The sequence below is a fragment of the Trichogramma pretiosum genome, unplaced genomic scaffold, assembly GCF_000599845.2.
Source record: "Trichogramma pretiosum strain Unisexual culture from Peru unplaced genomic scaffold, Tpre_2.0 scaffold58, whole genome shotgun sequence".
NCBI classification, from domain to species: Eukaryota; Metazoa; Arthropoda; class Insecta; order Hymenoptera; family Trichogrammatidae; genus Trichogramma; species Trichogramma pretiosum.
The window spans coordinates 328,645-351,248 of NW_019641630.1; the positions used below are offsets into that span (position 1 = coordinate 328,645).

The window sequence follows — 22,604 nt, forward strand, 5'->3', positions numbered from 1 at the left end:
CAGGCTCTCAAAGCCTGACGAACCTCGCGGCAATCGTGTAGGCGTTTCGAAAGGCCAAAAGCAGCTTGGAGATAATATATACGTGTGCAGAGTGCGCATCACCCTGTATACACGGACGAAAGAGAGAGAGAGAGAAAAAAAAATCTATGATTCTTGCGGGGTATTTTCACTCGGCGCTGTATATGCGCGAAACATATAATGTGGCACGGCAGCGGCGGCTCGTATAGAGCTTGGCGCGCGAGTTTCAACAGAAAAGTAGCTCATATAAGCAAGAAAAATGGACTTGCCGAGCTGAAATAAGGAAGTATATAAAAGAGTTTGGGCGGGGCCGCCACCGCCACCGCCGCGGCTCGTGTGTATACGCGCGGCGCGACGCAGCGATGATAGATATACGCTATGTGCGTGTGCTTGCAAGCTGCCATATACATGTGTGTGTGTGTGTGTGTGTGTGTGTGTTGGCTCTCGCATATATACACTATAGCACATTCCGCACACGTATGTAGGTGCGTGCTCCGGTGTATATAGGAGGATCGAGTCGAGTCGACGACTATACTCGCGACTTGTGAATTGTTTCCTCGCGCCACCACCGACGTCGCTAGCCCCCCTGCGAAGCTCCGTATATATACAGGCATGTACACACACACATACACACAGGCCAAAGAGCTATCCTCTCGCCTTACCCCCCGCGCTCGCGTTAAGTATATAGGTTCATACCTATAGATCGAGCGCAGAGCGAGTGAGAGAAGCTAGCTATGGCTCGCAAGACAAACAAAGGCAGTTCCCTACGGTCAAACAAATAATTATCAAAGACACGTTCGCGCGATCAATTTCGCTTTTTTGGCTCGGCTCGCGTATATAGCTGTATCATTATATATATATATGATACGGCTCTACGCGCGGAGAGTGGCTTTGCACGAGTGTGCGCTCGATAATAATAATACATGGGGGAGGAAGCAGCGGCGGTGGCGAAGCGACAATAGCTTATATATACGTCGTCGTGCGGCTGCAAGCTCGAATGAAATGTTTCGTTTGATTGCACGTGTGTGCTGGTGTGCTGGTGGTGGCCGCAGCAGCAGCTACGCTTCTCTATCTCTCTCTCTCGCATCCGCAGAGTAAGAATTATGACGCGCGTCCGCTCGTGCACACTGCGACGACGACGGCGTCGAGCTTTTTTTACCAGCCACCGGTCGCAAGCTCCTTGATTTTCCTTTCTGTCGCATTAACTGCGCATCATCTGTTTTGTCCGCGCGCGAATTTAACGCGCTCCGCGAGCGAGCTTGCAGGCGGGCAGGCAGGCGCGGAGCTGAAATATTTTTCAGAGCTTGCTGCAAGCTCGCTACTGCACCGCGCGCGCGAGAGCAGCAGCAGCAGCCGCCTGACAATACGAATTGTCCAAAAAAGTGATCTCTCGATTGCGCGAGCGTGCCGGGGCAGCGATGATAATTCCTGCTATACTAGCGCGTGGACGAGTCGAGTTGTATATATTTTCATACAGCAGCTACGCGCGTAATTTTAAGCGAATGCAATATCAACGATGAGCAGCGCGGCAATACTATATAACGCCGAATAAGAGAGACACGCGTGCGTGTGTATATATACGGCGAGCTACAATTAGATGAAATTCTATTGAAAATTCAACGATTACCGGCGCGTGTCTGTGTGCTGCATGTGTGTACGCACACAACTGACTTTATGACGATTCACAAATTTATTCGCCAATTGCTTGTGTGTGCTATATATATATATATACATCGAAAGCTCTACCCGTGCGCCGCACAGAAAGCGCTCGAGTCATAATAAATTGTAACTCATTCACCTATATATACATGTATAATATTCGCGCGCACAGCCTCGACAATTTTCAATAATACTCGAGTTTCGCCGCTGCCGCTGCGCTCTACATTCAAAAGAATCTAATTACGCGCGTTACATATATCACACTTGCCGCTCTTGCGACGCCGTGTGACTATGTATACGGCAGGCAGGCAGGCAGGCGAGCTCTTGCCTATATGTGCGCGCCTATGTATAGTATGTCTGTACGCGCAGAGAAAGAGAGAGAGAGTCCCCGATAAAAGGAAGCATATGCGTAAATTCAATCGATATTTATAGGAGTGCGCGCAACTGCGAAATTACCGCAAACAAGGGACGCGACGACGACGACGTTGGCGGTGGCGGCGGCGACGGCACAGGCTCGAATCTTCTTTCCGTTCGTTTTGCAGCGCGCTTCGGGCTTCGGCAGCTAAATAAATGTATATGCTATCGTCATGCAGCCAGAGCTACCCTCGCAGTTAGTGTGTATGTGTGTGTGCGCACAGCGACGTCGTCATCGTCCTTGTCACACAGTACTTGAGAAGTTACAATCAAGCCTGGGCTTGTCCGCAAATAATACCCACGCGACGCTGCTCGTTTCGAAAATTATTATCGAATACAGAGAGAGAGAGTAAGGCCTGTAATTGAGGCTATTGAGCAATTATATTAAGTAAGCCTGTAGCGGTGGTGAGCAACGAGCTGCTCTATTTTGATTCGAGAGTATATAGCAGAGAAAAATAGGCAAACCGAGAGAGAGATAGCTCGGAATAAAGACGAGGGGCGCCCCCGATGTCATATAAAGACTCGTCATCGTAAAAATTAGCATGATATCACGCATTCATACGATACGAATGTGCGTCATGGAGCGCGACAAAAAAGTATAGACGAGGCAACGTGATATCGCGGTGCATGATCACAGGACCGGTTTGATTGGTACCTTTATGAAGTAGTGGATCATCACGAGCGTCTGATTCAAAGAAGTACACATCCTTTTATTCCAGAGTATGTGGCGCGCCCAGCAAGATTTTTTGGGGTGAGAGAGGAATGAGAGAGATGCGAGGCCAATAATATCATCGCGTTCTCCGACGACCTCTTCCACTTCTCGAGCATAATAGCGCCAATCTTTGATCGCGTACATATATACATGCGCGGACTATACGTATACAGGATTATCATCGAGAGCGCAGCAGCGAGACTATGTATATCCACGGGCGGATAAACGAATCAAGTTTTCGCGTATAGCGGCGGCGGCAGCCGAGCCGTATAATAAGAGACACAGAGAGGCAGCGTATATATATTGTACATGCATTGTCGACGTTTTCGCATGCATTGGATCCCCGTGGCGCGGCATTCTGTGACTGTGTATGTCTGTACGTATGGCAGTGTGTAAGGATCGACGCGTCGACAAAGCGTCAATATCTTATTTAGCCCGGTGTGTTTATTCAAGCGAGTCGAGTCGTCGTCGTCGTCGTCGTCCTGCACGGTATATAATACTGTATATACCAAGCACAATGAGATGCAATTTCGCGCTTGCGCATCGCTGCGTTTTCGTTTGATTACAGCGGCAGCAGCCTCGTATTAGATAGCAGTAGTAGTAGTCGTGCTGAGCGCGAGCAAGCGACAAATATTTTTTTCACCTGTCTTATATACTTTGCTTCTCGTACAGCTCTGTGTGTGTATGTGTACATAATGCGCGCCCGGCCCATGCAGAATCGAGAGCGAGACATGCGCCCTGGTGGCACACACACACACAATATCCATACTCTGTACCCTATACGTGTAATGCACCGTATATATGGTTGATTCTCCCGAAATCTGCTTTTTCGGGTATGAAAAACGAAAAAATGGTGAAAATTTTTTTGTCATATTGAACGGCGCGAACTAGTTTACCCTTTTTTAAACCATAAAATATGAATAATTATTGAATCTGGGGCTTTGAGATTTCGTTTTACGAAAACTATGTCCGATTTTATGCTTAAAATCGACTATTTTCGGTTACGGAGGTGACACACACGGAGGTGACAAATCGCTGCTTTGATCAACTATGTAAGAAAAATAAGAAACGCACAAAATTTTCCGCACAAACCGAAATTTGCTCATGAAAAACGAGTCTTTTGACGGGGCGAGCGGTTAAAAAGAATGATCATAGCTCGAGATATTCATGTCCACGGAGGTGACCGTTTTTTTGACACACGTGAATTTTTCAATAGAATAATTATCGCAGCATCGATAAAATGTAAAATTTGAACCCGCAACCTACACCAATCGAAAGCTGGGCTATAATACTTGACATTTACGTATCTAGCGACATCAAAAATGAGTTAGCGACCCAAAGCAGGCGGTATGTTTGAAATTATTCAGAAGCATGATTAAAATCCGAGACATTTTTCAATTGCGTGGGAAATTTTTTAAAAACATTTTTCAAAGCCCTATAATAGACTTAAACTTTACTCTGGATGTATAGAAGCTGGTCTCATAGTTATTATAGGGTCAGGTGCTAATGAGAATGCATGGTACATGCAAATAGAGTTGATTTTGAGATGTAGACATGTCACGGAGGTGACATTTGGCATGTATATCTTCACGGCAAATTTAACTGACCCTAAAAAATTGAAATATTTATGTCCTATCATGAAGAATACAACAATATTGAATGAATGACCGAGCCAGTTTTGGCTCATCTTCACTAGTTTAAGAATATGGCATAAAGACATGCAAAAAGCAGATTTCAGGAGAATCAACCATATACGTCTGTGCGACTATATAATATAGCCAGTATATATACTCGGATCGCGTATACATGATAGTAATTTCCTTGGCGTTACTGGATGCTCTCGCACAGCTCCTCCGGTATATAGCAGAGGGCTTTCTCTCTCTCTCTCTCTCTCTCTCTCGTCGTCTCTATATCTCTATATATATAGGGAGGATGCGGCGCTGCTCGGAGCTTTAATCAGGATCTCGTGTCTGTAGCCAAGGGTGGACGGGTAGCTCAGATGCGCCGCGCCGCGCGCTGGACAGCGTCCGTCAGGCAGGCGCCGCTCTGATTCGCTCTTGAGACTCGCACACCGCTGCTGCTGCTGCTGCTTGCTGGTCTACCTACACGTCTATGCGAGCCTGACACATACACAGACGAACGCAGGCATTATACACATAGACTTGTTGCCGCCGTAGCAGCAGCCAACGACACTGCAGACGCGCCTTTCTTCCAGGCTATACGTATATAGCTTTTCCTCCTGCCTCCAATTACGTGTCTTTATATAAATACATTATACGTACGCTGCGTGCTATAGATCCGAAACGTCCCGGGGGATGATTTCCGAATGATGCAATTATTTTATCCGTAGAACCGGAATTTTCGCGCCGAGCTCGGTACAAAAAAAAAGGAGAAAAAAAATATCGTCTCTTCTCTCCGCTATCCGAAATGAGCAATACGGCTGCCGTTGCTGTTGCTGCTGCTGTATCCAACGCTTCGTCAAATCAGATAATTAATTGTCTCTAGATTACAAAGTTTGTCCGAGCGCGACAAGAAAATGAATTTTGTCATCGATCGAAACGGTTGCTTTTTTTCCACTCCGCAAGCTCGGCTGCGGATTTGGGGACGAGCCGTACTGCGAGCAAGAATTTGTGAAATCGTGTAAAAGCGACGCGCGTACGCTTGCCAGGCATTATCGCCTGATTATGCAAATTCGACTTCATAAGTACGCCTCTTTTGCATTTTTATTGACATATTTACCGAAGTATACACGGCAGCAGCAGCCGGGCCATCTATATACACGTACACAAGCACATGCGAGCGAGTACGAGCTTGCAAGCTCAATGAGAGGTGAAGGCAGCAGCATCAACAGTGTGCGCGTGTAGCGCATTGTCCCATAACCCTTATTTAAAGAGTTTGTACAGCGTGGCGGTGGCGGCGCATCATCGCCACGCATTAAATGTAAATCTCAAAATTATTACCTTGTCGGTCGGGATATCGCGTAACATTAATACGTATACGCGCCACTATGCATTGTCTGCATAATTTGAAATTTCGTGACTTTACTGCGCTTCGTGACGCGCGCGCGCTCCTAAAAGCCGGTTATTTTATTTTTCGAGGCCCCCCAACCGACCGTACCGTACGTGCGAGCGCCCGCGTGCAATTAGCATTTTCGAGCGCGGTGTAATTTCGTCGCGTCCCTCTCGTTGCTGCACTCGCGCGCAAAAATTCATCCCGAAAGAACAATTAACTTCGAGCAATGCATCTTGTGCTCCGGATGCGGGCGAAGAATGTTAAAAAGCCGCCGGTTCGAATAAGCTCGACCGACAATAGTAGTAGTAGTAGTAGTACGTAATGTCCTTTGCCTCGAGGTGGACGTACGAGTCTTGAACAATTTTTTTTCTTTCCTCGTGCAGCTCCGGTTGACAAGTGTTGCGTCGACGTGCGAGACAAGCGATCTGACGTCATCGATTCATCCTCGTTACTCTTCTTTACCCATTTTTTTTTCTCGTTTTCGATATGAACTCGTCGAATATAAACCCCAACATCATGAAAGTTCTGTCACTTTCAATTAAACTATATGTATGCGCACACAAGGTTCGAAAAGGCCAGCCAAGAGAGAGAGAGAGAGAGGATAGCCGTAAATAAAGTTGGAGCTGCTAGTATACGAGCCGTCTATGTGTGCGCTACGAGTTGCTTTGCGCGGTCACACCCTCTCTCGCGCGCGCGCGTATATACACACACGATATTTTATGATCGATGTCGTTTTCCGAGTATATAAGCTGTGCGCGCACATACGCTGCTGCTGTCCCGAGTGTGTGTGTGTGTGTGTGTGTAGAAACGTTATTATTTGAAAGCTGTTTCTACCGGCCGATCTATATACGTATGCCCAGGGTCGAGCTTATATAACTAAACGTCCACTTGAATACATTCGATTTATCCGCACGCTGCCGCGGCTAACTCCTGATGCCAAATGAAGAAGAAAAAAAAAAGAAAGAGAGAGAGAGAGAGAGAGAGAGAGAGAGAGAGAGAGAGAGAGAAGGAAAAAGTCATCATTCATGCTCGTTCACGAGCGCGATTGATGTATTATATACTTTTTATTCTCTCGGCTTGACGAGGGAGAAGAAAAAAAATTAATCTCTCGTACTTGCGCTTGTGCTCTGAAAGTTCGAGCTTGCGTATAATGTAATTCACAAGTAAGGGAAAAACTCGTAGATAAACAGACACATACAACGAGGCGTGTGTACCGGGGGTGGGTGTCGTTGCGCACACACATACACACGTGTCGTCGTATAAAGCTCCAGCTTCGCCGCGTTTATTCGCGGTCCATTTACGATTTAACACGATACATAATATATACACACACACGAACACAGACACGAAGAGGCGCGAGCAGCGCCTGGGTAGGTGCACACGGCATAATAGGGTTTTCGGGTTGCCGACGACGAACTAGATGACTCGGCGCATTCGTCCGTGAAGTAGGAAATGAAAATTAATACGGCACTCGGGTGCTTTATTGCCGAGTCTTAACGGCTCTTGTCAACATCTCGTTACAGGCGAGGGGGGCGCGCTTTTGCACCCGTTGCATGTGCTGGCACGTTGCTGCTGCTGTGTGCACGTTGACGTATATATAGTAATAGCTCGACTTAACTCTCTCTCTCTTTCTCTTTGGTGCTCTTGCTTTCTCTGTCGCTCTCTCTCTCCAGCGCGCACTTAAGGATCCATACATAGCTTTGCAGCAGCAGCAGCACTGTGTATACATATAACTTTGTGCTCTCGCTCACCCTGTTGCAGTACTGAAACGCAGAGAGAGAAGGAGCGAGCAAGGAGAGAAAGAGCTTTAGAGTCAATTTCTCGCCTTATTGGATTCCATTTTGTGATACACCGCTGCCGACCTGTATGAGCTGCTGCTTTTTCTCTCTCTCTCTCTCTCCTCTTTCCCCCTCTCGCTCTACAAACAATACATAGATGTATATACGACGTCATTGTTGTTTGCTTTTGTTTTTTTGGCTGTTTTTGATAGCTCTCGCTGTATATACGTATGTGAATATCCATATAGTAGCTAGCAGTAGCAGCAGCCACTGGATATGTATGCACTCGTAGCGTCCTATATATGCCGGGGCTCTCGTTCGTGTTGCCGAGCGTATATTTTTTACGCTCTTGCCCACGTTACTTTTATTTGACTGCATATTGCTCCGATGCGGAGGTTTTTATTTGTAAGGAATACCATATAGCAAACTAGCGCACTGATATAGCAGCAGCAGCAGCAGCGGGTATTTTACGCCTAAAACTATGAAACATCATAAAAAAAGAAGGAAAAAAGAATTCATCGAATGTATAATAAAGAGCACACTTTACTCTTTGGTAATTGTTTGCTCTCGACTATATGCGCGGCACAGAGAGATGCGTGTTTATCTCGTGTATACATCCTGTTGTTGGTCAGCCTTGTATACAGGTATCTCGAGCAGCAGCAGCGGCTCTTGGGTAGTAGCGTCGATGCCGCGTCGATCGAGCTCTCCACTATATACACCCCCAGTAAATTATGAAAATCTGGCGCGAGTGCGCTAGCTCGCAAGTAAGCGTAAGGAGAAACTGCCGACTCTGGGCGATCGATTAAGTGCGCGTGCATCGCAGCAGTAGGACACAAAACAGAGGCGCCAGTACGTACGTACAGAGGTAACTGTGCAGAGCTAGCTTCTGTATACGAGCCTCGACTATTACACGCGGCAGCAGCCTCTCGGATGCGAGTGCGCGCGTTCGTTCGGTCTATTAAAGTACATGAAATAGAAACAGGACGAAACATTGGGCGTGAAAGGAGGCGAGTGTGTGAGCGAGCGAGAGCGCGTTAACGCTCGGATGATTTCATTACTCGAAACCGGCTGCAGCAGCAGCCAGCCAGCCATCCAGCAAGCAGCCTGTGTAGCGCCAGAACAGAGCAGAGAGAGAGAGAGAGACTGCGAAACGACACTCTATTAAACGCTGGGCGCCGCACAGCTGCTGTCGTTGTCGCGCGCGCGCGCGGTTGTCGAATCTATTTGCATGGTAATGACGCGACGTCCCGCGAGCTCCCGTATATAGTACGTATAGGCGACGGCAGCAGAATACCCCCCACACACACATACAGTAGTAGTAGCTCCGGCTGGCTGGCTGGCTGACTGGCGACATACCCCCGTCTCTCTCTCTCTCTCTCCCCCAGAGCTTGCGACGAGCTTCCATCCGCAGCACGCTGCTGACACAACGAAGGCGCGCCTACCCTATATATATACCGTATGTATATAACCACTGCGCTGCCAACGTCGACGACGACGAGGAGCTCTTTTTCTTTAATTCTCTTTTTGCGCGCGCGCTCCCGAGAAAACCCAATGAATGGGTAAGGGTGGCCGATAAGATTGCCGCCAGATTTCGCGCAAGTGGATTAAGCTCTATCTCTCTTTCTGGCACGCATCGAACCGTTTCATCCAAATCAAGCGGCATATTAGTCGCGCGAGAGAGAGAGAGAGTCTGTAAGACTGAAATTTGCACTTGTTTGCGCCTTTTTTTCCGGAAGCTTTTTACCGATGTGTGTGTGTATACACAAGTCGGATATATATACGTATCGAAACTCGAACAGCTTAGATGCCGAAGCAGATAAAGAGCGAAACGAAATAAAAGCTCGACCCTTCCCGATTTTATACGTGCACGCAGTGTTTGAAAGCTCCCTGCAGCACTGCATGCATTATACAAGTATATATCCAGCTCGTGTACTACTCTTCGCAGCCGAGAAACGGCAATAGTAGTAGGGTTATTAGCAGCGGCAGCCTAGACTTTAAAGCCTGGACCAGAAGCGAATTAACACAGCGCGCAACACGCGCGGGAGTCTGCATGGCTTAACTAATAATCCCTGAGAGAGAGAGACGCAGAAATCACGATGCTAGCTGGTTATGTACGAGCGCAAACTTGTTGCCGTATCCTGGCTATACTGCTATATGTACGCGTATACGTATCGCGTCCCAAGGTGAAGCTGCCTGTAGCCTCACCACCGCCGCTGCCGACGTATTATATAATTATGTACGACGAGAGAGAGAGCTAGACTGGCAAGTAGCGATAATCATTATTGCTAATTGCATCGCTACTTCGATATGGCCTCGTCCTGCGGAGCTCTGCGAGTTGCTCTTCTGCGAGTAGAAGCTCTATACACCCGATCATATTTTCTCTCCCGCTCTATCTTTATGCCGATGTCTGCGCGCTTCTCTATGTCTGTGTGTCTGTGTGCGTGTCAGCGAGCATAGAGCGTGAGAGCTACTAGCTAGCTCCAGCTACTACGTTGCTCGAGCTTTGAAACTTTGTCAAACTCTCTGCGACGGAGCAGTGGCAGTATCGATGATGTTCATCTGCGACGCGCACACACACACACACACACTTTGCGGTTGCAACGCGAACGCGCGCGCGCGCTTGCTTATACACGCCAGCGACAAGCATGTATTTATTTATAAACTATAATAATTTTTTACTTATCGAGGAGTTTTGCGGGGGAGGTTTCTCTCGGGTCTGTAGGAAATATTTGCTATAATTTTTTGGTACACGCAAAGAGCCTATCGTAGAAATTTCAGATTTCAATATGGGTCTATAAAATGCACCTACCTAAATTTAAGAAAAATATACTGCATCGAGTATAGTTTTGACTAAATTTATATACAAAAATGAAAAGCCTACTAAAAAATGCAAGAGCTAATTATGCGAGATTCACTTGATAAATATAAGTTCGTGAAACACTCAGATTTTTAGAAAATATTCACATACTGTATTTCAAAATTTGATAATGTCCAATTTACGGGTCTTGCAAATCTTTACAGCTGAGTTTCTAGTTCGAAAAATATCTAATTATCGTATAAATCCTTAGATAATTTTCAAACAAATCTAAATTAATCTTAATTTTAATTTCAATCTTTATTTTCCAAATATTGATAATCATTCCATAAATAATCTAATGCTAAATCAACAATTATTCCACGAACGCGCAAATAAGGTGAACTTTAAACTTAAAAAATCATCTCCGCAGATCGATCGATCGGCGCATTGTTACTTAAGCGCTTGCAATTGCAGCGATAATTATTCGAGTAATCAGCTTCGATTCCTCTCCCATCAGCGGCAGCAGCAGCAGCAGCTGCTAGCTAGCTAGCTAACAGCCTCGCGTCTTGCGTCGAGTAATTATTATGTCATGGAACATTTGGTATTAACATGCCGCAACAACCTTGTTAACTTAGAATTATAGGTCCTTGTAAGCCGCACGAGCTCGACTCCTCAGTAGCTCTCTCTCTCGCTCCCGATGAATACCTTAAATGTACACAGCTCACTCGACTGCTCTTGCATCATCATCATCTCTCGTTCTAATTAGTTCGCCACTTTTTACCGTTTCGATACGCGCGCACTTGGCGTATCATCTCTCTCTTGCGTATTGCTTTGCCGCTCGCGCAGAAAGCCAAGAAGCAGCTAAATTAGCCGCAGCTTTTGCACTCGGCGATACTATGTACATGGAGAAATTATACGCGCGAATATATACGTCTTATAACCGATCTCTCGCGTGTATTTCATTATACACCTATTTCTACGATTGGATTCAGAGTTGCAGCCTCGAAAGATTCTAATAAAGTACGAAAGAGGAAGAGAGCCGTTTATGGGCAACACGTCGGTGGGAGCGGGTTGCCTGCTGCTGTAGCAGTAGGTAAAAAGCTGCACACAGCCTCGGCTGCTGCCGGGCATAAACACACAAAGTCGTTTATCTTGAGCCTCTGCCCCAGAATAACCCTAATATAAGAATAAAAGCTTGGTGAAAAACGAGCGAGCGGCCGTAAGCTATATATTGCGCATAAATATATGCAGTACCTATAGATGCGCACGTATACATAATAATACGCGAGGGGGGTGGTAGGTAGGTAGGTAGGTAGCTGCTGCTGCAAGCGAGAAGAGAGCGGCATGGCGGTGTGGCGACGGCAGTCGATATTTGGCTGTAAGTCGAGAAGATGCTGCTGCTGCTGCTGCTTCTTTCTTCCCTGCGAGAGAAGGAGTCTTCCATTAGAAGAATAACAAACTACCCGCTGCGTACATACAATATACCCAGGCACCCAGCAGCAGCACCTTTTCCAGCCTCTTTTACGCTTCGAGACATTTTTTCTTTTCCCCTTTTTTTTCTCCTTTTCTTATCTTTTTCTTTTTGCTGCTGCTGCTGCTTCTTCTTCTTTTCCTTCTTCTCGCTGAGAAAGAGTGACAGAGAAGGCAAGATGAGAATATGGATACTGCGCGCCTGAGAAAAACAACGGTAATGGAGGTTAATTACTGCGCGCGAGCAAGCTTGTCAAGGCCAAGTGGCAAAAAAAAAAGAAGAAGAAAAGAAGACAATACTTTTATGTGCTGCGAGCTCTACGCGTTGGAGCTTGCACGAAGGGCTCTTACTTATGTATTTTTTTCGCTCTTACTTTGCGGAACACGCGATTCTCTTTTACGTTTTTTATGATTTGGAAAAAAAAATCATTTTACGTCGGTAAAGTATCACTACGGTTACATATGGTTATATATGTTTACATGTACGCAGATACAATAACGCGGAAACAATAATTTCATGAAAAACTTATATATCGCAACACATTGTTCTATCTCGTATTTCATCATCGAGCTGTGGGGGTAGGATTTCTCTTGCGCGCGTGGATGTACAGTCCTGAATCGAATATGATCTTCGGTTACAAATGTCGAATGCGGTCGAGCGAAATCAATTGCTCCGCAGGATAATAATCCGACACGCACTGGTTTTATTTATTTTTGCATCGCTTGCCTTTTTTTCGTAACGAATGAACGAATTGCATAAAAAAAAACAGAACGGTACGGCTGTCGATATAGATTCACAGATTCAATAATAAATTGAAATAAAGCGAACTCTTTCTTCGTCGACCTGACTCTACGTATTATAGAGTCGGCAGTGGAAGAAAATTAAAATCGTTTTTGCCATTGTATAGCTCCTCTGCAGGATCTCCGCGATCCGCCTCTCTTCCGATATCCAACCGATTTTTCTGTATTTACTCCTTCGCAGTCATCGATACGCCAGCAGCGAGCGGAGGCAGCGAGTCGAGCAAAAAGAACTCGGCGCACGTACATACACATATATACATGGCAAACAAGCTTTAGCCTTCCACGGGTACGAGGAAAAACGAGCTGTTTTTTTATTAACCGCGTGACCCTCGCAGTGATTCCTTCTTTTTTTTCCTGCTTTGTTTTCCGTTGCCCCTGCACGCTGCACGCGCGCGCGCTCGTGTGTGCGAGCGTATGCCGAGATTTAATTTTTCGAATAACGTCGGGCGAAAGAGCGAGAGAAATGCTGCCGCTGTTACGCGCGCGTAGGTGGAAACGGATGATCTCTCGGCAAGTTAATTTGTAACTTGAGCAGTCTGGGCGTCTTTCTCTAGGCAACTAGCTAGCTAGCTAGCTACGTACGTACGTACGGTAGCGCCCAGTGCACACCAACACCAACACCAGAAGCAGCAGCAGCAGCAGAGAAAGGCTGTTAATGTTGGCGCGCGCGCTTGCCAGTGTTGTTGGTTGGCGCGCTAATGCCTAATTAGCGAAGTGGTATCGCATCGCGACTCCAACGGGGCGAAAAGCCGTTATACACCTTTCGCAAGCTAGCTCTACTGCACGCGTGTTGCTGCTGCTGCTTTCCGACGACACGAAATACTCGGGCTCGCACTATCCACAACGACGACGACGACGACGAGAAAAGAAAAAATTTTAGATATATATTGCGACAGAATTACGCGCTTTTCCTCTTTTTCGTCCTCATTTTTCTCGCCATTTTATCATAGCATGCCTGCACTACTAATACTATAACACAAACACACATACTGTTTGTGTATAGACGAGAACGCGCTTAACATCTCTATTATTCTTTTTCGGGTGGAAAAATGGGCAAAAAACTAATAAATACAAAAAAAAAGGAAAATAAAAGCAAGCACGTATGGATGCATTCTGGAAGATCTGTATATATATTAAAAAAATTATGCATGCATGCGCATTATAAAGCAGCACCAAAGGAAAGAGTTTAATACTACGGCCTCTGGTAAAAAGTAGAAAAGAATTAGTATACTTTTGAAATTCCAACGGTTGTTGGCAGGCTACTTTGTGTACTACTCGGCAAGCTGGACAGACCGAACGGAAAAGGGTCTGCTGAATTCGTCCAGAAAACGTTCCGCGCTATATATACGTGTGACTCCGTATAATTTATACAACGAGAAAATCGGAGAACACCACAAATTGCCCGAGTACGCGCTCGAGCTTTTATCGCAGCGGCTAATCTTAATGCGGGCGAGAATTATTTTCGTCGTCCACGGGTTTGCATGCGCGCGGTACTTTTTCAACGTAAAATATATTTCCGCAAAGAAAACTCGGCTGTACTTGTTTTTCCTTCGACCGTAGTACGACGGCGTTAAACGCGCGAAACGACTCAATTCTCGCTGAATATTTTTGCCTTTTGTGCGCGCTTTGGCACTTTGCAAATGGCCGATGCTAAAACCCCCGATTAGAGATCCCCGTACGAGCTTTTACCGGTTTTTTTCTCCGCTCGAGATTTTGAGCAGCACACAGTACCACACGACCTCGATAAGTGTTTCTTTTTGTCCAACCGACCGAGTGATGGCGACTACTACTGCCTGCCTTGTTGCTGCTGCTGCCCGCTGTCCCGTGTAAATGAACTGCCGGCCGAGTTCTTCGCCTCCAGCTCCAGCCGCGCCTCTAACGACTTTCATAATGGACCAAACGTGTTGCACCGTGTAATACGCTATTCATTTTAGTTCATTTGGTCGAGCTCTGCAGCAGCAACAGCAGCAGCACAGCGTCGGCGTCTCGGGGTAAATTTAATCTCTCTCTCTCTTCTGCTGCTCGTCGTTGACGGAAATATTTTCATTGTTCCTTATTTTACGTCTTCATGGTCTTCAGCTCCGGGCTCGTGTATATAGTACACGTCACACGAGTCTAGTTCGAGGGCACGCACGTATACTTTTTTCTTTTTAAACGAGTATGAAAAGTTCATTAGTCAAGTATAAACTAGCGATTGATCTTTGGCTCATTTTTTTTAACTCGCTCTTTTATACACTTGCTCGACGCGCGACGTTGCGCTTACTCGAGCCGCGGGTGCGGGGGTGGTATAAGGAAAAAAAAGAGGGTCACGCGATCATTTCATCGCGACGCACTCAGAAAAGCTCAGCAGCAGCAGCGCAAGGAGGGTCATTAATCAGAGGCACACGACGTCGAGCAACACCTGCGACTTCGTGTCTTTCTCTCTTAGCCCACAGCAGCACTTCTCTGCTTGGATGTGTATTATATATGTACACACGGGGTGGCGGCGGTCATTGTGCGACCTACCCCGGGCTTTCCCCAACAATGAACTTTTCCCCGTCTTTCCTGTGTTTTTTTTTCTTCTCTTCTCTTCTTCTTCCTCGCAAGGGCCATACGTAATTGTTTATTCCGTTAGTGTAACGCGATGCGTCCAGATTTTCTCTTTTGTGCCGTCGACGGATTCCGGAAAGAAGGACATGGAATTTATTTTACGCTTCATTTTTTTGTCCTCTGCGCTGCTGCCTGCCTCCCACACCGTATAAGTATATAGGGTACTCGCGCGCATGCATATACGAGAGCTCGAGTACTTTTTACCCTCCGCAAGTATGCGCGTGAATGACATAACATTTGTGTATATATTTTTTTTTTGTATATAAAGGAAGGATTCTCCACGCGATAATGGATATACGCGCGCGCGCAATGTCATGTAAATTATTTTTTTCTCAATCGTTATTTATTGTTTTCGCCAAAGTCCTTGGGAAATGTTTAATATTCAGGGCGCGCTTAAAAAAAAAAGGAGGGCGCGGCACACAATATTATTAATGTTTTGGTTTATTGCAATTTAAATTCAATTTTTATGTAACCAGTATACCGCTATGCCAAAAAAAACGAGAGAATATCTCAAAAAGAATTCTCATTTCGATTTGCATCGCGCAGCAGATATAGACAGAGACAGAGAGAGAGAGAGGGAGCATTTGTTTCGTACATAATTGCATATTTCACTGGATTATTACATTTTTCTTCAATCATTGAAAAAAATGCAAATAGTAAATATCAAATTTAGAGCTCGCTGACGAAAACTCGCCGGTTATCATCAGGAATTTCGAAATTAACCATAGCGTTAAGCGCTCGCGCGCAAAAATTATTATTATTCCTCCAAATGGCGATATATATTCTCTATATACAGCCAAGTGACTTTTAATGCGAAACAATTTCTTTATTATTTCTTGATAATTAAAATTGATCGTTCGGCGGATTTTCATCGGCGGAGTACACGATTTACCCCCGTAATTATCCTTATAATCTCGAAAACCGATAAAGGCCAAGAGAGAGAGAGAAAGAGAGAGAAACTTTATATTCTCGCTTCGATCATAATCAATCCCTGCGCGCCGTGATTATGGCCTCGAGATCTATATACGATGGCGCGCGCGCGTGGGGCGATGCGAGAGTATAAGGTGCTAAACTCGCCTAAAAGCATTTATACTACTCTTATTCGGTATACGAGAGACGGAGCTTTGTGTGTTTATTGTTATCGTTGCGTTATTATCATCGTACGGCGGGGGCAAACACACACTGCAGGCAGGCAGGCAGGCATCGGAGATATTATTTCATTTTCCGCCTTAGTGCACTCTCTCTCTCTTTCTCTCTCTCTCTCTCTTTCTCGGAGAGCTAGAGGCCGAGAGGAGGGGCCGTAGGAGGTATAGCTCTCTCTCTCTCTCTTTCTTTTGCTCTCTCGTGCACGATCCCGTGGGTCCGTCGACGGGGCGACGTCGGCGACGTTCCTATAACCTCGTTTTCGTCGAGTCGACTGCGCTTGTTTGTCACGTGGCTTCGCCTCGCCTCGCTCGCTCGGCACACCGTGTGAGATATTCGCGAGATTATATTATCTCGCGCTTGTGTATGTATGCATAGTGTTGATAAAAATTGTATCATCTCCGCGTGGATACCCTTCGCTGATCTCTGCTTATTCTCATATATATTCTCCAGCGCCCGCCGTATTTGACTGGTGCGTATATACTTTTTCTCTCTTACGATAGTCTGCGCGCGCGCGCGTCGAGTGAAATATAGGTGAAATTCTTTACCATTTATTTATTTACAACTTTTTCACGGCTGCCTTCCAGTTGTTGAACATTTTATTCGCGTATATTTCAATCGTATTTTGTGCGACTATGAGAAAAAGAAAAGAAAATTAGGGTGGAAAAAGCGTACATGTTTAAATATTACTTCCGTACCTAAAAGTAAAACCGTGCTTTGTCTTGTACAATTATGTTTACTTTTTCACTTGAAGATTTACCGATAAAGGCACCCGCCATCTAGTGATGGAGACTTGAATTGTCGATACTTTATCGGTAAATTTTCAAGTGGAAAAGTAAACATAATTGTATAAGTCAAAGCACGGTTTTAGTTTTAGATATCGAAAAAATTAGCGGGTCGTATTCTAAATTGACAGAAAAATCTTCACAAGCTAGCCAATTAATGGTATTGTATTTATAAACATTAGTATAAGGTCACTTGGTCATTATTCCCGTCGAGCAGGGAAGTATACTTCGTAATCGTAATTGCTATTGACATAAATCACTCATTGCGAAACGCGCGCGAGATGTATAATTTTCACCAATAAAACGCGCGACGATCGTTTTGTCATTGCACGAAGAGTAATAATTATCGTTTATGAAAATATATACGTCTCTTTGCGACGCGAGGCACAACGAATTGCAAAGAAGCGACGAGAAGGACCCTCTCTCTCGTATTCACGGCTCAATGGGGGAAGTATCCGGCGTAACGATCACGACTCGAGAGTTACATATATTATAAGCGCAAAATGTGTATGCATGTGTGTGCGCGTGCTTGGGAGAGGCTCTGCGTGCTATGCTTTTGCCGAGCACTACTACATTACACGCACTCGCGCTATTATATATGAGTGGTTAGTCACGTAGAGCTTTAGAATCGGAGCAGCAGCAGCAGCAGCAAGTTCTGAGTATCTCGCTCGTGGCTGCTGCCGCTGCTGCGTCTGCACACATATGATCGAGTTGAAAGGGAGCAGCTCGTGTATTATACACGTATAGATACACACACGAGTACATATATAACCTACACGTTTATGGATCCGCGAGTATAGTAGGAGGAGGAGGGGGAGAGAAAAACAGGAAAAGTGCGCTCGGAAGCGCGCGAGAGCGGAAAAAAAGATCCGACTGCTAAAGTGCGTTATATTTGCTCGCGTACTTGTTTCCCATCGATGATCATCGCTTGTGCGCCGCTGTGCTGCTGCTCCTTGCGGTTTTGCTAAATCGACCGTTGCGCGTGTATGACGTTTTCTCTCTCTCTCTCGGCCATGGCAAACAACTACTCGTCGTCGTCGTCGTCGTGTAACGCAAACGCGAGGAAAAATTGGCATACTTTTTTCCCCCTCCTTAAACGGCGCGAGGAGGAGGACATTTTTTGAGTACATAATTTATCACTTTAACGTGCTCATTTTTCAGATTTACGTAATTTATTTAACGACGTTGATGTATGGCTATGTATATTTTTACGGGTATAGGAGGGGGTGAACACAATACGCGATGAAAACGAAGAAATTGAAATGGGGGGGGGGGNNGGGGGGGGGGGGGGGGAGAGAAGGAGGAATTAGAATTCAAACCCGAGGAGAAACAGCGAAGAAAAAAAAGAAAAGAAGAAGGAAAAGCACACGGAGCATGTTGCGAAAAAGAACAGCAAACATTATAAGCGAAAATAACAGTCTGACGTACACACGTACACACACCTACACAAACATATAAAATATAGCTCAACGTACGACTCAAGGGTGCAGAGTACAATCTACAACTGAAAGTACCTTTGTCCATTGGCCGGGTGGGTCTACGTGTGGGGTATATAGCATATCTCGCTGGAGGAAGGCACAGCGTCCCGCTGACCGTACACACGTACACGACGCAGCTCCTCGGATTGCTTTTATACACACAGACGCGTTCGAGGGCAAACCGTGTGTGTGTGCCTGTGCTTGTATATTGATTGACAATATACTTATATGAGATGGTAAACGCGGATACGCAGCGCAGGAGGCGGCGGCAGCAGCAGCAGGCGTCGTTATATGGAGCCAATCTCGCAACCATATATGGCTTGTTTTCTCGCACTCCATGACTATAGGGAGGGTAAGCGAGAGAGAGAGAGCGAACTAAGAGAAGGAAGAAAAAAATTACTGCCGTTGCTGCTGATGCTGTTTCTGCGTTTTAGTCACTGCGATCGATCCATTCGATACTACTGCTGCTGCTCCTCGTTCGGCTAAAATATATATTATGGAGAAATGATGGCTCCCCGATCGTATCGTATACCTGCAGCTAAGCAGCAGCTCGTTAATCTTGGAAGAAATTCACCCTCTCTAGATTCTATACGATATAATTGATTTCCATAATGATAGGCATTATGTTCCGGGCTTTTCGGATGTATCGAGGTGTCGAAATTGTCAAGTTCTTCGTGTAATAACTTGCCGCCCATGTGTACGAGCTTATACATATGCCGAACGGGAAACATGAACTGCGGCTCGGCGAATATATAATATTGGCCTGCTTTTTCCCCGATATATACCTCCGGCTGTTTTGCGCGAACGCAGCTGAATGTAAGCGACGACGTGCAGGGAGGGAGAGAGAACGAGAGCAACGCGAGACAGACCCGAAATTCCTTCGCTCTTCGGGTCGAAAGTCGAATCCCAAAATTTCTTGGGATAAGGGAATTCTTCGTGTTTCGCGCGCGCGACGACGACGACGACGACGTTTCGCCTTTGGATACTTCGGATTCCCTGGAAGATTTGTAAACCTTATATGCGTGCGATTCTGTCGAATTCTGGCCTCTTTTTTGCACCCACCGCCTCTCCTTCCCTCCCTTTAATGTATGCAGCAGTACCATTGAGTTTCGGTATTTTAGATTTATAAGCCGCGAATGCTCGAATAAATTGCGCTCGCGCCAGACGACGACGACGCCGACGACGCGACCTCTATTTCTTGACGGCCTCGGCGCGAGCTATTTTCAAGGAAAAGATGTGGATATTAGAATAATTGATTCTGGGTTAAGTTGCGACTTTCAATAGATTTTTTGGCAGGTGCGTATCTTTCGTAACGTTTGTTACGATCAATGGTCGGAATATACCATAAAAAAATTTGAAGTACGCGAAAAATTATACAATTTAGATTAATTTAGATAGACATCGTAGAGTATGACGAAGCACCAGTCGTTACCCTTTCAGCCAAGACTTCGACCGTGAGCGAGCAGATGGTTCGTGAGTCATACCCTGTATTTTCATACATTTGTATGTAATTATTGAATGATATAGAGCTGATTCGTTGTAGAATGAAATGAACCAACGAAATTTCTTTCAGTTGACACAAACAGGTTGTAATTTACGTTTAAATTACTATGAATCTGTTCACAAATTCTCCAGTTAAAATTTTCAACATCAATAATGGCCTGATGTGCAACAATTAATGATTATGTTGTGATTCGTTTTGTAACAATTATGTTATAAATATAAAATGTATTTTAAATAAACGATCTGAAAATGAAAATTTCAATGTTTTCAAAAATTGAGACCATTGAATCGCTTTAAATACGATACTACCATTTCAAGTCTCTGCCGCTAGATGGCGAGTACCTTCATCTGCAAATCCGCAAGTGGAAAGGTCAAAACAATAGTATAAGTAGAGCACGATTTTAGGTTACCATCCACAGTCATTCCGTCCTTTGATTTTTTTTGTCGTGGATTTCAATATAATCCGGTGTATCCTCGTAATACACAAGCGATACGTAAGGGGTGGGTGGCATTGAAATGAGAAACGCGCGAATGAGTAATACAGAGCGCAGCTCTCGTCGTACCTACCTATATATACTTCAAACGTGCGCCAACAAACGTATTGCGAGCGTCAACGTATTATACGCAGCGAGATATACATGCGTCGGTTTCGCGACTCTCGAGTGTCTTCTTCTCTGCGTGCACGAGCTCGATGCCTTGCGTAGGTATATATACAGTCGACGATGCGCGATGCGTATACTAATTTTCCGCGGAGCAACGCGTGCAGGTCGTGGTATAGACAGAGCTTCTCGCCCAAACTCGATGTTCACTTCGTCGGCGATGTTGTGTGTGTGTGTGTGTGTGCGAGCGATATAACGTGTAATCGACACGATGTTGCCACCACCGCACACGGGTGGTACACGGCTCTGTCTCATCCGGGATTATTCGATTATTTGCGCGCGACGATTCTCCTTGCTTATTTCTTTGCTCCTTCGTACTACGAATACTCAGCCCACACGCTGATCGAGCTGTCGATGTAATTTTACCTTTATAGGCGTTTTCTCGTTCGTAAACGTCGAGCTTTTTCAAATGCTTCCAATTAGAAAAGTCAAAGGACGCATCCGAGAATGCAGCGGCAGTGTTACAAGTATCGACGAAAAAAAAAGCAATCGTAAAAAGTGAAAAATAAAGCCGAACTCGCCGAAGAGAGAGAGAGAGAGAGAAAAGGAAAGAGTGAGAGAGACAAGCCTGGGCGAGAAGAGAGGGATATCGGATAGCTATGCTGAAAAGTATGCAGGGAATAGTCCTGCATCCAGTGCTCGGCGGCGGCGGCGACGGTGGCGACTTACGTATTCCGAGGAGCGTATAACCTCGGAGCGCTCAGACGACGACGACGACTCGGGGGCGGCATTTCTCACAAACGCGCGTACATATCGTACATAACTTCTCTCGGCTCTTCTCGCTGCTGCTGCTTATAGCCTCTGCTGCAGAGTCTGTCGACTGTACTGCGAGAGAGCTCGTGTTGTTCACGATAGCCTCTCTCTTTCTCTCTCTCTCTCCGACAGGGGCACACGTGTGTGATCTCTTTATATCCGAGCGACAATGCTCGCGCTAAGGCGCATAGGCAAGAGAGTGCGAGAGGAAGGAAGTAAGGAAGGAAGGAAGCGTGGGAGAGGGAGGAAAGAAAGGAAATCCTGATATTTTTTGAGGCGTTGCTACTACTACCTACGACTAAAGCTTATATATCCCAGAGCTTGCAACTAAAAATCTTAATGGACGCGTGGTTACTCTCGAGTGTATACTCTCTTAGTAATTACACTCGACGACGACGACGACGACCGGTAATATATAAGAGATTCGACCGCGCGAGAGAATCGTCATTTTCTTTCTGTCTCTCACTCACTCCGGCCCTCGGAGGCGTAGAGGATAGCGAATGTCGGATATCGCCATGCGACAAAACGGATACTCGGGTAATAATAATCCTCGAATCAAGCTCAATCAAGCGAATAATTCGTAACATTCCAGAGTGTTCGCAAGTGTGTATGTGCTTGCAAGCTCGCGTAGCTCCGTCTCTCTCTCTCTCTCTCTGTCTAAGTCTATATGTTTGTCTGTGTGAGAGTGTGTGCTCAAGACACAAACACATATTATGTGGCACATAGATCAGAGGGTCGGATTCAATAACGCGTATAGCAGCTAGAGAGTGAGACAGAGAGGAAGGAAGGGACACACGTCCGGTTATACGGGTATATACGTCGAGGACTCGACGCGCGCACTCAAGGCGTCCGCGTGAAAGGGCTCTGCTGCTGCTGCCGCTGCTGTTGTTGTGTGTGTGTGTTTACGTGTATATGTACCGAGCACCAACACATAGTCCTCCTCCTCTGGCAGCTCTATGTATATATGGCGGCACGTATATAAAGGAGCGAAGCGCGGCGGCTTCTCTCTCTATATAGGATCAATGACGACGAC

General features: G+C 45.8%; 1 protein-coding gene across 9 annotated transcripts in view; it reads left to right on the top strand.

The window, feature by feature from the left end:
- Positions 1–22,604, top strand: part of LOC106652910 (membralin) — a 68,090-nt gene that overhangs the window by 34,097 nt on the left and 11,389 nt on the right. The gene's annotated exons all lie outside the window — the stretch shown is intronic.